The 14966-nt window shown below is 35.9% G+C and overlaps 1 protein-coding gene across 3 annotated transcripts in view; it reads right to left on the reverse strand.

Annotated features, from left to right (window-relative positions):
* Positions 1 to 12271, reverse strand: part of TANK (TRAF family member associated NFKB activator) — an 86908-nt gene extending 74637 nt beyond the window's left edge. The window contains exon 1 of one of the 3 annotated variants that reach the window (XM_024735833.1): positions 12158 to 12270. The gene's annotated coding sequence lies outside the window, so the exon portion shown is untranslated. Of the gene's footprint in view, positions 1 to 12053 lie in introns of all 3 variants that reach the window. The other 2 variants (XM_024735837.1, XM_024735835.1) reach the window with 2 other exon arrangements.
* Between the last annotated feature and the right edge of the window lie 2695 nt (positions 12272 to 14966).

Below are 14966 nucleotides of genomic sequence, written 5' to 3' on the forward strand. Positions count from 1 at the left end.
TAATTTAAAAAACTTTTAAAAAAAAAAACTAGAGGGGCTTCCCTGGTGGCGCAGTGGTTGAGAATCTGCCTGCTAATGCAGGGGACACGGGTTCGAGCCCTGGTCTGGGAGGATCCCACATGCCGCGGAGCAACTAGGCCCGTGAGCCACAACTACTGAGCCCGCGCGTCTGGAGCCTGTGCTCCGCAACAAGAGAGGCCGCGATAGTGAGAGGCCCGCGCACCGCGATGAAGAGTGGTCCCTGCTCGCCACAACTAGAGAAAGCCCTCGCACAGAAACGAAGACCCAACACGGCAAAAATAATAAACTAACACAGCAGAAATAATGAATTAATTAATAAAACTCACTCCAAATTTCATAAAAAAAAAAAAAAAAAAACTAGAAACTTCTTGTGTATAGCATTATGACCAGTTGAACAGTTTTCCTGTAATAAGTAATTGAGTTAAACATGACAGTACAGCACATTTTAAAAAAGATTTTTTAAGAGTAATTTTAACTTCACAGTAAATGTGAGAGGAAGATACAGAGATTTACCACATACTCCCTACCTGAAACATGCATAAGACTGTTTCATCATCAACACTTCCCATCAGGGTGATACGTTTGTCACAATTGATGAACCTACATTGACATACTATTATCATTCAAAGTCCATAGTTTCCATTAGGGTTCACTCTTGGTGTTGTACATTTGATGGGTGTGGACAGAAGCATAATGCCATGTATCTATCATTATAGTATTATACTACAGTATACTGGAGGATACTAGTATACTCTATACACTCTGACATGTATCCATCATTATAGTATCATACTATACAAGAATAATTTCATTGCCCTAAAAATCCTCTATGATCCACCTATTCATCTCTCCCTCTCGCTAATCTCTGACAACCACTGATCTTTTTACTGTCTCCATAGTTTTGCCTTTTCCAGATTGTCATATTGTTGGAATCATACAGTAGGTAGCCTTTTCAGATTGGCTTCTTTCACTTAGTAATATGCATTTGAGTTTCTTCCATGCCTTTTCATGGCTTGATAGATCATTTCTTTTTAGCACTGAATAATATTCCATTGTCTGGATGTACCACAGTTTATTTATCCATTTGCCTACTGAAGGACACCTTGGTTGCTTCAACTTTTGGCAATTTGAATAAAGCTGCTATAAACATTAGTGCACAGGTTTTTGTGTGCACATATTTTCAACTACTTTGGGTAAATACCAAGGAGCGTGATTGTTGGGCTGTAGAGCAAGAGTATATTTAGTTTTGTAACAAGCTGCCAAAGTGTCTTCCAAAGTGGCTGTACCATTTTGCATTCCCACCAGCAATGAATGGGAGTTCCTTTTGCTCCACATCCTCATCAGCATTTGGTGTTGTGTGTTCTGGCTTTTGACCATTCAAGTAGGAGTGTAGTGGTATATCATTGTGTTTTAATTTTCATTTCCCTGATGACATATAATGTGGAGCATCTATTCACACGGTTATTTGCAATCTGTATATCTTCTTTTGTGAACTATCTGTTAAGGTATTTGGCCTATTTTTAAATTGGGTTGTTTGTTTTCTTATTGTTGAATTTTAAGAGTTCTTTTTATGTTTTGCATAACAGTCCTTTATCAGATGTATCTTTTGAAAATATTTTCTCCCAGTCTGTGGCTTGTCTTTTCATTCTTTTTACAGTGTCTTTTGCAGAGCAGAAAAATTTAATTTTAACAAAGTCTAACTTATCCAGCACTGCTTTTGAGCAAATTGAAGGAGCTACTTTGACTATTTCTAATTTAAATAGTAGAATTTAATAATACACTCAGAATCTAAAACTGAATTCATGAGCATTTTGAAATATGAAAGTGCTAAACACTTTAAATAAGGAAAGAAAAAATTAAACACACATTTCTTAACTATATATTTTTATCTCTTTCCACTCCCATGATGTTGTAGTCATAAAGAGAAGTGGCTGCATACTGCTCCAATGTCTGAAACATGCATAAATGCTGGGGTAAGTGGATGAGTTTGTGCTAAAACAGTGTCAAACATTTTCCTTTTTTTATAATGATGATGAATTTTTTAGAAATGACATACAATATGTTTTATTAAGGTTAGGAATTGAGTTGGGATATTCATTTGAGGAATAATTCTTTAAAAATGACATAATTTCACTCTAATTTTCCTTATATTATTATATACCTCAGGTTAACAAGTAGTACTGGAGGGTAGGGTGGAATGAAAATGAGAACTGCAGCTTCATTAAAACTATTTCAGGACCTGTTTTCAAAACTGCTTAATATTTTATTGAGAGTTCTGAATATAAATCTAGAAACAAGGAAAGCTGCCAGTATAAACACTTACTACAACTAACTTGGAATGCCAGGTATGCATCAATGGTCTTAGTCAAATCTTTGATGTGAAATGTCACTATTAATAGAATCTGGTTGACTTCTGATTTAGGATGACATCTGGACTAGCTGTTTTTGTCTCAGAGTCTCTGACTTAAATGCCTAATGAAAAATCAGAAAAATATGAGCACTCACAATAGCATCAAAAGGCAGGATTGATGACCAGACCCAGCGCATATGGCTGAGAGGCTGTGCCCTGTACAGGGCACTTGGCTGAAATAGGTGCTCACTCACTTGCCAAGCCTTGCCAACTTGGGCTTGAGTCTTCCAGAGTTGCTATAACCCTGCTGATAAGCATCCTACTGACAGAATTTGACAAGATTTTCCACCACTTGCAAGAACTGTAGGGCTGAAATGGACATGAACTTTGTTGTTTGAAGGTGAGCAAACCTGTGACCCTGAAGGATAGTAAGAAAGCTATCTGCCTCATGTCACCTACTAGTGAATTGGACAGTAACCCCACTACTATGTGTTACCTTCAAGTACTATTTTACAACTTGTTGCCCCATTGTCCCCCATTAGTACGTTTTTTAATTATCTATTGATATTTTTGAGCTCTGGTTTGGAGTATACCAACATGATCCCAATGGGAGTGGACAGATGTGATACTCTGTATCTAAGGATATGTGAAGCCAATAATGGAAGGGCCTGGGCAGACAACGCTGTGTGTTTGACTCTCTGGGAGTTTAGTTTTTCATACCTGGCTCCTATCAAGGAAAAGACCAATGATTTTTTCCTGATTAACCAGGAATTCTCTTCTTCATAGTAAAACAACTAGGCAATAAGGGTGAGGGATCTCTGCCTCAGGCCAGTATTCATAGTGACAAAGTTGGTAAATGTTAGCTTTCGATCCAAAAGTTAGCTGTGAACTATGCATGTCTTTATGTCTCCCAGCTCAAGATCTGTGCTGAGGAGCTAGTAGAAATCAGGAAGATAATGAGAAGAACCAAATAAAATCCACACATCTGGTTAGTAAGGGCTACACAAACCTTGGAATGAGTTTAATACAAGATATAATATACCTGTATTAATGAGTGTAATACAAGATAAAGCATCCCTTTGAAAAGACTGTGTTGCATAAAGGAAGAAGAGCAAAGTCCCCCCAAATCCTAAGAAAATGAGCACTCTAGAATATGGTTTGCCAGAAGCATAAGTAAGTGGAAAGAATCCAATTTGTATTTTCTGTGATAGAAGAGTTGAAATCTAAGACATGATATTGAGCTAAGATAAGAAGGGAGAAGTAAAAACAAAGTTGGGTAAGTTAAGGTTGTAAGGACACAGAACATGCAACATCAAAATTCAAATATTATTTGAACATAATAAAAAATGGAATCCATACTGCAGAATGTTAAATCAATGATTAGAGAAAAAGCTTGAAAAACTCTCTCAAAATGTGAATGGAAAGGAGAAATAGATATTAAATGTAATAGTGGAAAGATAGTGCTCCAACTTCTGAAAAAGAGATCCGAGTAAATGGAACAGAAGTAGCAACTAAAGATATATCAGAATATATCCGAAGTAATACTTTGATATAAGACAATCAGAGATGAAAAGAACTCAGTGAGTTTTGAAATGTATTAATGAAAAGAGCCCAATGTTTTGACCTATCCTGATAAAAATTGTAATGTTAAATTATGTATCCATTCATTTATTCAGGAACTATTTTGTGAGTGCTTGCTATATGCTAAAAGTTAGGGCTACAAAGATTACCAAGTCACAGTTCTACCTTAAAAGAACTTAGCGTCTATTGTGGATGATATACATACAAGAAACAGGCAATTGCTATACAATGTGGTATTACACCATAACAATAAGGGTAAGAATAGGGTACTCAAAAAACACATTGGAGAGGCCTTAGTCTAGTCATCAGGGGGTGAGAGAAAGCTTTCTGAATATAAAGTATGGAAAAAATTCAATAAGAATACAGATTAAAAAATGAAACTATTTTCAAAGGGAGAAAAAAAATGAAAAATAGACTTAACTTCAACGTTAAATTTCAGAAGCTGAATAGAATAACACGTACAGCAGCCTGAGAAAGATTTGACTTACAAAGTCTATACCCACTCGAATTATCATTTTCATAGGAAAGGAAAACTAAGACATTCTTAGATACCTTATAGTTCAGAGATATTTCACCTATGTCCTGAAATAACTGGACATACACTTCAGTTAGTCAGAAGGGAATCAAAGTGCAAAAACTAAGAAAGGTGAAATTCTGATATAAAAGAAATATCTGTAAATATTTGAAATAATTTAAATATTGGATTAGGTAAAAACTTGTTGCAAATATAATGAGAATATTAAAAGTAATCTTTAAGATATAAGGTCCAAGTATAAATAAATAGTTTAGTAATAATTTGTTCTAAACTTCCTGATTATAGCAACAAAAACTCAAGTGGGTAGAAGAGAGGTGGCAGGAAGGAGAAAGTTCTAATTTACTCATTTTCTTATCTTCTATATGTGAAAACAAGGAAATGATAGGCTCTCATTCTAACAATGATATTATAATTGAACATATATTATTTTAGATTTTTAAAAAATATATAAAGGTAAATAACTACAAGTAGAATTAAAAGCAATTATACTCCAATAAAGCCATTAAAAATTATATGCTTATTGTTTATGTTTATGCTTTTGGCCGCACCTCATGGCTTGTGGGATCTTAGAATTATCATTTAAAATGTCTTTAAAAGTTCACTCTAAGGAAGTGTAGAGATTGTACTTACTAGAAAAAGGTCTTACTTTAAATCAATTGTCTTACATATGCCCAAAAAGCCAAAGGAAACTGTGGACCAAAAAACCAAAGGAAATCAGAAAATGATGTATGAACAAGACGACATTATCAATAAAGAGATAGAAATTGTAAAAAGGAACCAAATAGAAACTCTGGAGCTGAACAGTACAATAAGTGAAATGAAAAATTCACTAGAGGGGCAACAGATTTGAGCAGGCAGAAGACGTCAGTGAATGTGATGATAAGACAATTGAAACTATCTAGATAGAGGAACAGAAAGGGAAAGAGAATAAAGAAAAGTGCATAGAGCCTAAGAGGCCTATGAAACATCATCTTGTAAGCCAAAATATGCATTATGGAAGTTCTGAAGGAGAGGTGAGCGAAAAGGAGCAGAAAATATATTTAAAGAAATAATGGTTGAAAACTTCCCAATTTGATGAAAGACTGAATTTGTACATTCAAGAAGTTCAGTGAACTCAAGTAGGCTAAACTCAGATTCACACTGAGACACATTATAATCAAACTGTTGAAAGCCAAATACAATGAGAGAATCTTGAAAGCAGCGAGAGAAGCAACTCTTTATTTACAAGGAATCCTCTGTGAGATTAACAGCCAATTTCACTTTGGAATCATGGAGGCCAGAAGGCAGTGGGACGACATATTTAAAATGCTGGGAAAAAAAAAGAAATAGGTGCCAACCAAGAATTCTATATCCGGCAAAACCATTCTTCAAAAATGAAGGAGAAATTAAGACATTCTGAATTTATGAAAAACCCACTGCTAACATCATACTCAATGGTGAAAAACTGAAAGATTTGTCCCTAAGATCAGGAACAAGACAAGGGTGCTTTTTTTCACTACTGCTATTCAACATTGTCATGGTAGTTCTAGCAAGAGCAATTAAACAAGAAAAAGAAAAGGCATCTAAATTAAAAAGGAAGAAGTAAAACTATATCTGCAAATGACATTGTCCTACATGTAGAAAATCCAAAACAATCCACAGGAAAGCTACTAGAGCTAATAAATGAATTTAGCAAAGTTGCAGGATACAAGATCAGCACTCAGAAATCAGTTGGTTTCAATACGTTATCAATGAACAATTCAAAAAGAAAATTAAGGAGACACTTTAATTTATAATAGCATCCAAAAGAATGAAATATCTAGGAATAAATTTAACCAAAGAGGCAAATGACTTGTACACTGAAAACTACAAAATATTGCTGAAAAAAATGAAAGAAGACCTAAATAAATGGGAAGACATTCTGTGTTCATGAATTGGAAGAGTTAAAATTGTTAAAATGGCAATACTCCCCAAATGATCTACAGATTTAATGTAATCTGTATCAAAATTCCAATGACTTTTTTCAGAAATGAAAAAGCCAATCTTCAGTTTCATGTAGAATTGCAAGGAGCCCTAAATAACCAAGGAATATTGAAAAAATTAAAAGAGTTGGAGGACTCACACTTCCCCATTTCAAAACTCATTACAAAGCTACAGTAATCAAAACAGTGTGCTAAGAGCATAAAGATAGACATATAGACCACAGGAATAGAACTGAGAGTCCAGAAATAAACCCTTACATCTATGGCCAATTGATTTTGAGCAGAATACAAAGACCATTTAATGGAGAAAGAATAGTCTTTTCAACAAATGATGTTGGAGCAACTGATATCCATAATGAAAATAACAAAACTGGACCCCTATCTCACATTATATACAAAAACTAACTCAAAGTGAAAAAGTAATCTAAATACAAGAGCTAAAACTATACAACTTAGAAAAGACGTAAATCATTGTGACCTTGAATTTGGCAATGGATTCTTAGGTATGATACCAAAATAATAAACAAAAAAATACAATCAAGAAAAAAATAAATTGGACTCTAAAAATTTTTGAAAATAAACTTTTGTGCATTGAAAGACATTATCAAAAGGCAATCTGTAGAATGGGAGAAAATGTTTGCAAATTATGTATTTCATAAGAGTCGTGTATCCAGAATATATAAAGAACTCTTTTATTATATTAGCCTAACAACAGAAGGACAACTCAATTAAAAAATGGGTAAAGAACTTGAAGACATTTTCCCAAGGAGACTATACAGATGGCCAAAAAGCACATGAAAGGATGTTTGACATCATTAGTCATTAGGGTAATGCAAATCAAAACCGCAATGAGGTATCATGTAACATGCATTAGGATGACTATAATAATAATAACTTAAAAAACAGAAAGGGGACTTACCTGGTTAAGAATCTGCCTGCCAATGCAGGGAACATGGGTTTGATCCTTGGTCTGGGAAGATCCCACATGCTGTGGAGCAACTAAGCCTGTGCACCACAACTACTAAGCTTGCGCTCTACAACCTGAGAGCCACAACTACTGAGCCCATGCATTGCAACTACTAAAGCCTGCATGCTCTAGGGCCCACCTGCCACAACTACTGAGCCTGTGTGCTGCAACTACTGAGCTCGCATGCTGCAACTACTGAAGCCCACACGCCTAGAGCCTGTGCTCCGTAGCAATAGAAGCCACCACAATGAGAAGCCTGTGCACCGCAACGAAGAGTAGCCCCTGCTTGCCACAACTAGAGAAAAGCCTGCACATAGCAACGAAGACCCAACGTAGCCAAAAACAAAAAACAAAACAAAAACAAAACAAAAAACCCAGAAAATTACAAGTGTTGGCAAGAATGTGGAGAAACTGGAACTTTCATGCATTGCTGGTGGGAATGTAAAATGGTTCAGTCATTGTGGAAAACAATTTGGCAGTTACTTAAAAAGTTAAACATAGGGCTTCCCTGATGGCGCAGTGGTTGAGAGTCCGCCTGCCCATGCAGGGGACATGGGTTCGTGCCCCGGTCTGGGAAAATCCCACATGCCGTGGAGCAGCTGGGCCCGTGAGCCATGGCCGCTGAGCCTGCACATCCGGAGCCTGTGCTCTGCAACGGAAGAGGCCACAACAGTGAGAGGCCCGTGTACCGAAAAAAAAAAAAAAAAAAGTTAAACATAGAATTAGCCCACAATGTGACCCCACAATTCCACTGTGAGGTATATACTTAAAAGAATTGAAAATAGGTAATCATACAATGTAAATGCATGGTCATAGCAGCACTGTTTACAATAGCCAAAAAGTGAAAACAGCCCAACTATCCTGTCCATCAATAGATGAATGGATAAATAAATGGTGTATACACAGACAACAGAATATTACTTGGCCATAAAAGAAATGAAGTACTGACATATGCTACAACATGGATATATCTTGAAAATACTATGCTAAGTGAAAAAAAGCCAGACAGAAAAAGTCACAGGTTATATGATTTCACTTATGTGAAATATCCAGAATAGGTATATTCATATAGACAGGACACAGATTGGTGGTTGCCAGGGATTGAGGAGAGCAGGAAATGCAGAGCAACTGCTTAATGGGTAAAGGGTTTCCTTTTGGGGTGGTAAAAATGTTTTGAAGCTAGATAGAAGTGGTGGTTGCACAACACTGTGAGTGGACTAAATACCACTAAATTGTTCACTTTATAATGTTTAACTTTGTTATGTGAATTTTACCTCAATTTTTGTAAAAGGAAAAAATAAGGAAATTTGAATAAACTATAAACTGAGTTAATAAAAATGTATCAGTATTGTTCCTCTATTGTCACAAATGTACCATACACTAATACGTTAATCACAGGGGAAACTATGTTGGGGAGCAGGGGTGCGGGGGAAGAGGCAGGGTGGTACATGGGAACTCTCTGTAGTGTTTACTCATTTTTTCTCTAAATCTAAAACTGTTCGAAAAAAATAAAGTCTGTTAGGTAAAAAAAATCCAAAAAACAAGAAAAACCTTTATTGTCCTAAATAACTCTTGGATCAGAGAGGAAATAAAACTGCAGTTAGAAAAACATAAAATAATAATGAAATAATGTGAAAATGATATAAACGTGTAAGAGCAGTTAAAATGGTACTCAGAAAATTCCTAGCCTTAAATACTTTCATTACAAAATAAGAAAGAAAAAAAATAAATGAACTAAGCAACCAAATCTAAAACTGAGGAAAGGAAAAGTAAAATAATCTAAAAGGAAGGAAAGGCAGTAAGAAAATAGTAATAAAGATAAAAGCAAAAACTAATTATTTAAAAAAGAGCTAACCATAAATGAGATACATCCAAGAGATTAACCCTTTGACACGTCCAATCAGGAAAAAAAGAGAGAGAAAACATAACGAAAAGGGTTATCCATATGGTTATGGAGACGGTAAAAATTACAATACCATGTATACTAATACGTTTGAAAAATTTGATAAAATTTTATTTATAAACAACAAATAACCTAAACTGTGTGAAAAAATGGCATAAAACCTGAATAGGTCAATAACAATAGAAAACGTTGAAAAGCTTTTAAAGAATTACTTCCAAAAGTGCGTGTCAAGGACGGAGTGCTAAGATATGCTCTTTAAACATTTCAAGGAGCCGATAAGTCCCACGAAATTTTTTTAGAACATGGAGAGTTTTGGTATTTTTATCAGAAAATAAAAATACAGATGAATTTCACTTATGAATAGGAATGCAAAAATTCTCATTAATTCTTTTTCAGTATGTGTTTTCTTAATATAAATTGGTGTAAGATAAATCAATTTGGACACACATTTTGCACACCACTGTTGGTTGTAACTGAATTGTGGTCTGCAGCTAGCAGTGTTAAAATAGGGAGAAAGCTTTTTGCACAATGTGTAGGAACAGCTGCTTTGTTTGAGTATTTGTTGCTCTGCCTTGATAGGGTTTCTTGGCTATTCCACATTGTTTTCATTCTTTTCTGTTAATTTGAGTTGTGAACTGAATTGTGAAGCCAAAATAATAGGGGAGAGGCGTTTAAGCATGTGGATTGAAGAGAAAATGAGGAAAGTTTGCTTTGATCAACCAATTTATTATCTTAACCAGGGCAATAACAAAATATACTTCATAATTATAAACCTACTTTTATTACCGAGGGATGATTTTTAACAACATGTAATTTTTAAAAAATACAATTACTCTATTGTGTAACAACAGGGCACTATATAGTTTAAAGTAGAAAAACCATACAGTTGTCTCTGATGATATCAAAAAGACAATGAATATAGTTTACCATGAAGTCTTGATACACTTTCAGCAAACTAGGGTTAGAAGCATATTTGGTAGTTATTTGGTCTTTATGATTAATGTGTTTATCTCAAACCAACAGCCTACGTCATTCTTTTTTTTTTTTTTTTTTTTTTTTTTTTTTTTTTTACGTCATTCTTAATGTTAACCACTAGGGAAATTCCCACTGAGATGAGAACATGATGAAGTTGGCTACAATCTCCTCTGTTATTAAACACTGTTCTAGAAGTTCTGGCCAATGTCACCACCAGAAGAAAAAAAGAAGACAAAAGTAAATTCTTCCTATCTAGGCTTTGCATGTGAATTACCTAAAATAATTTAGAAATAAATAAAATATCAATATAATGACTGGACGCAAGATAAAATTATGATATCAAGAACTTTCCTAAATGTCAGCAGTAATTAGTTAGAAAATATAGTGGAAATAATATCCTTATCAAGATAGCATCCCTATGACACACACGAAGAAGATAAAATATATTGGAATACATTTTATAATAAACAAACAACCTATGTTTCCTGAGGCCTTAACAAATGGAGAGAAAGAATGTTTGCAGACAGTAAGGTTCTCTCCTGTAAGGATAATTATTTTCTTCAAATTAGTGCATAAGTTCCTCCCCAGCTCTTTTGGGGAGGAATTTAACATATTTATTTTAAATCTTCCAGTTGGCCATCTCTTTCACTGTCATAAGTGTTTAATAGAAATAATTGGATGTTGCTCTAGTTGGCTGCTAGCAGGAACTTCAGTCAGGTTAGACCTGGTATACAGCCATAGGTCCCCCCTCCTGCATTGAGGCAGACTAATGTGTGCACCTGTGCCCAGGTGGAAGTGAGCCCTGGAGGGAGTGAGGAGATGGGGTGGGCAAGTGAGGACAAGGAAGACCTAGGAATGAATTCTAAGCTTCTGTGAATGACTTGGCTTCTCTGTGATCTTGGCCAAGTATTGTCCTTTTCCCCCCATCAGTTTGCAGTTTAGATGAGATAACTCAAAATACTTTTTCAGTATTGTAAGAAGGCAGGGCAGTGGTAACAGAGAGCCATGGAAAAAGAAATGATGTGGATTTATGGTTAAGCTCTGGCTCTACCACTTACTAGCTGGGAGATCCTGTGACCATTTCCCTGTAGCAGACACTCAATAATGGCAGCTATTAATATAACAATAGTAATGATCCTTGAGGTTTAATCTTTTTGAACTATCTACTTATTCTTGAGAATATACTATACTATCTTTAATATTCATTTTTTGTGAACATAAAGGCCAGTTGATAATAGAATAAGACTGGATTGCTATTATTGTGTAAATTTAAATGTTCGAAGGTAGGAAATGCAAAGTTTTCTATAAGGTTAATACTTTACTGTAAAGAAATATTCATAAACATGTGTTTCTTAGAAGATAGAAAAATAGTAAATGTGAGTGAATGTTTGAATGAACACACTGGATCAGGCCAGAATTGACCTTTAAAAATTTAACCAAAAACAGTATGAATATATACAGTATTTACTTTTCAACCTAGTAAGCAGTATACAACTTAACTTATGCTAAATATATATCTTTTAAGTCTTACGTTATAAAAACCACTCACTGGAGAAAGCTATATTCCAGATATAAACTTTAAAAAAATCATTTCAAATAAAGACATAAATTCTACCTTAAAAGTTGAGAAGAATGCAAAAAGATCACAGTTAAAAAATTTTTCCTTTAGTCTTGGCTAGGGACCCCATTTTTAAAAGGCTGAATTTCCAACTGTGGCAATGAATAAAAGGCATTACTGAATCATGTCATAAATTACTCACTTAACAGAAGGAATTGTAGAGCAAATCTGCAACACTTCAGTTTAAGACATCCAGGCCACCTTGCTAGCTTGAGAATCGGTAGGAACTACTAAAGTTTTGATTACCTCTTCTCCAGGTTACAAGTCTTCCTTCATAGACTATTGCTTTTAAAGAAGTAGGCAGTTACAGGGTCTGGAAGTTTTACCTCGAGTCTCTAGCAGTGTCGCCCAAACTGTCCTGAGATCTCCCTTGAGTTAAACTGGGAACTTCCACTGAGAAATCCCCCGCCTTGAAGACTTCCTTTTTTGTAACTTTCAACAGCCAATCATGGCAAGATATTGAAACAAAGCAAAGACTACCAGAAAATGTTCTGTAAACCACCGTGGCTGTAACTTTGACTTCCTTTTGAAGCAAAGATACTTTACTTGAAGAGCTAGGACGTTTTAACAAAAATCCAGAAATTGTAAACCCCAAATTATATTTGGATTAAGCGCATTTTCATGTAGCAAAATTTTAAAGTAAGCTTATTTGATAAATGGCTTTTTTTAGGTTTTAAGAAGTCACTTTTTGACCTGAGCAGTATATTTATAAACAGTAGGTGAAGACTAGGTTTGAGTATAGTTGTCTTTGCTTCATGGCCTACAGAGGTCACTAGGATGAAGCCTAGTAATATTAAAGTTTATGCTGGATTCCAGAGCCTGACCTCATGTACTTAGAAGAGAGGTGAAACATAAAAGGCTCTTAAGAGCTTTTCTCCCTGGGACCTCAGATTCTCTCTTCATGTGGATAAGCATATATGCCAGCACACTGGGGAAATGCTTTACAAATACATATATTCTTCTCAGGCTACTTGGAGCAAAACATCAAGTTCTACATGCAAATGGAAGGCGGCATATGCACCCCAGACATTTTTCTTTGTTATAAAATTTTAGAGCTGGAAATGTCCTTAGACACCATCTGTTCCATTTCCTTTTTATTACAGATGAGGAAACAGGAGAGGGTAAATGCTCAAAGTCACCAAGAAAGTTAGAGGCAGCACTCAGATTAAAATCTGTCTTTTGAATGAGTGTATTTTTCTCAGTGTAGCAAGTTATTGAACAGGAAAAGGACTATAGCGATTGAGCAGTCTCCTTGTTCAACTCCTGCATTTTATAGATGAAGAGTTTGAGACCTTACCCAAAGGTTCACAGTTAGCAGAAGAACTAAAATTTAGAACTTTGGATTCTTGGTCTAGTTTCTTTTCCACTTTAAAACACCACCTCTCTTAAATTAGATGTTAAATAAACCTGAGTTATTTCTATTCCTGAAGAAATTATTCTATAAAAAGGAAATAATTCTGAATTAATCTAAAGTGATGAATAAGCTTACGATTAAAAACGTTCCTTTTACTCATCTAACATATCATGAAGTATTAATTTCCTTTAGCACCTTACATTTTATAATAAACTTACTGATACAAACATTAAACTTTTTTGTGTGTAATGGGAAAATAAAACCTATCTAATACTGTGAATACAGCAAATCAAAACAAAAAAGTGAGATAGCCATTGGTGGAAAGAAAAGTTTTTTTGTCAAGAATTTACACTTTTGAATTGGATTTTAAAAACATAGGTTTAAAAAAAATTTTTTTTAATTTTTATTATTACTTTTTAAAGCAGTGTTGATGTCTTAACTGGGAAATGCCCCTTTGATCTCTTTATTCTGTGCCCCCTCCCTCTTCTATTTACTTTGGCATGTGAGCTTGGCATGAGCCCAAGCCCCAGCAGAACTGGCTAATCCAGGGTAATTGGTCTCAACCTGGCGGGGCACTGTTTGCAAGAAGATCCTGAGGCCAAGACAGAGAAGCTATAGTTAGAAACGCTTGTGGAGGAAATTTTGGCTGCGTGTATGGAATTTAGAACCTCTGTCACGGACTGGTTCTGGCTCTAGGCAAAACATGTGAGGCGGATGGAAGTTTTTATCTTTGTTGTCTCTAGTGGTTCCTTTTCCTATTCCCTCCCCCTCCTTTTTTCCTCTCAGAGTCATAAACCATGTGACTGGAGCAGATAGAAATGCAGAGATTCCTGCAGGGGAGGAAGGAGCAAATTGGTACTGAGGGATTGGCAAGGATTAGGGTCCAATGATTAGAAGAAGCGGGGGGGGATTCAGGGGGTGGGGAGCTCCAATCCCAAATTAGACAATGGGAGGCACAAGTCAGGTTCCCATTCAGGCAGAGGTGAATGGCCAAGGGTTTGCTAATCAAAGAATGAAGAAATCACCACCAAGGGACAACAAGGTTCTCTAGGCAGGTCTGGGTGAAAGACCTCCCGAAGAAGAATCCCTGGAAAGCAGAGTCTTCCCTGGGGATAGCGGAGGGCACAGAAGCCTGTGCTCTTCATTGCTGACTGGGATTCAGAGATAGACTTCCTCCTTCAGGACGGGACCCAGGTGCCTGTAACTCTGGCCAAGAAGTTAGTTAGGCAGCTGGGCTGCATGCGGTAGGTGTTTAATTGGAAAACTTCGTTCAGACAATTACAAGGACACCTGCAGTATAAATCCATGTTCCAGGCATGGTATTTGTGGGAGGAACAGACTTTTCTAGCCTCTACTTGCTGGTGAGCTGATGCTACAGGATTTCATTGGCCCATGGCCGCAGCAGGGCTGGGATCTGCAGGGATGATGGATACTCTCTTTTGCTACCACCTCAGTCTCTATAAAGTGCACTGTGGGGAGTAGCTGATATCACTACTTTGCAACTTAACATAAATTTATTCCAAAGTATTGCTCCAGTGGGGATACTTACATTTTCTCTCTTAGAGACTTGTAGAATTAAAATGTCCTTATTTAACTGAATTTCTGGTCATAGTGAACAGGGGAAGTGGATTTGGTGGAAGTAGGGAGGAGGTAGGGAAGGGGAAATGTCCTTACTTCTTACAATTCTTCTACTTAAGCTGT

The sequence above is a fragment of the Neophocaena asiaeorientalis genome, unplaced genomic scaffold (assembly GCF_003031525.2).
Source record: "Neophocaena asiaeorientalis asiaeorientalis breed wild unplaced genomic scaffold, Neophocaena_asiaeorientalis_V1.1 scaffold72, whole genome shotgun sequence".
NCBI lineage: Eukaryota > Metazoa > Chordata > Mammalia > Artiodactyla > Phocoenidae > Neophocaena > Neophocaena asiaeorientalis.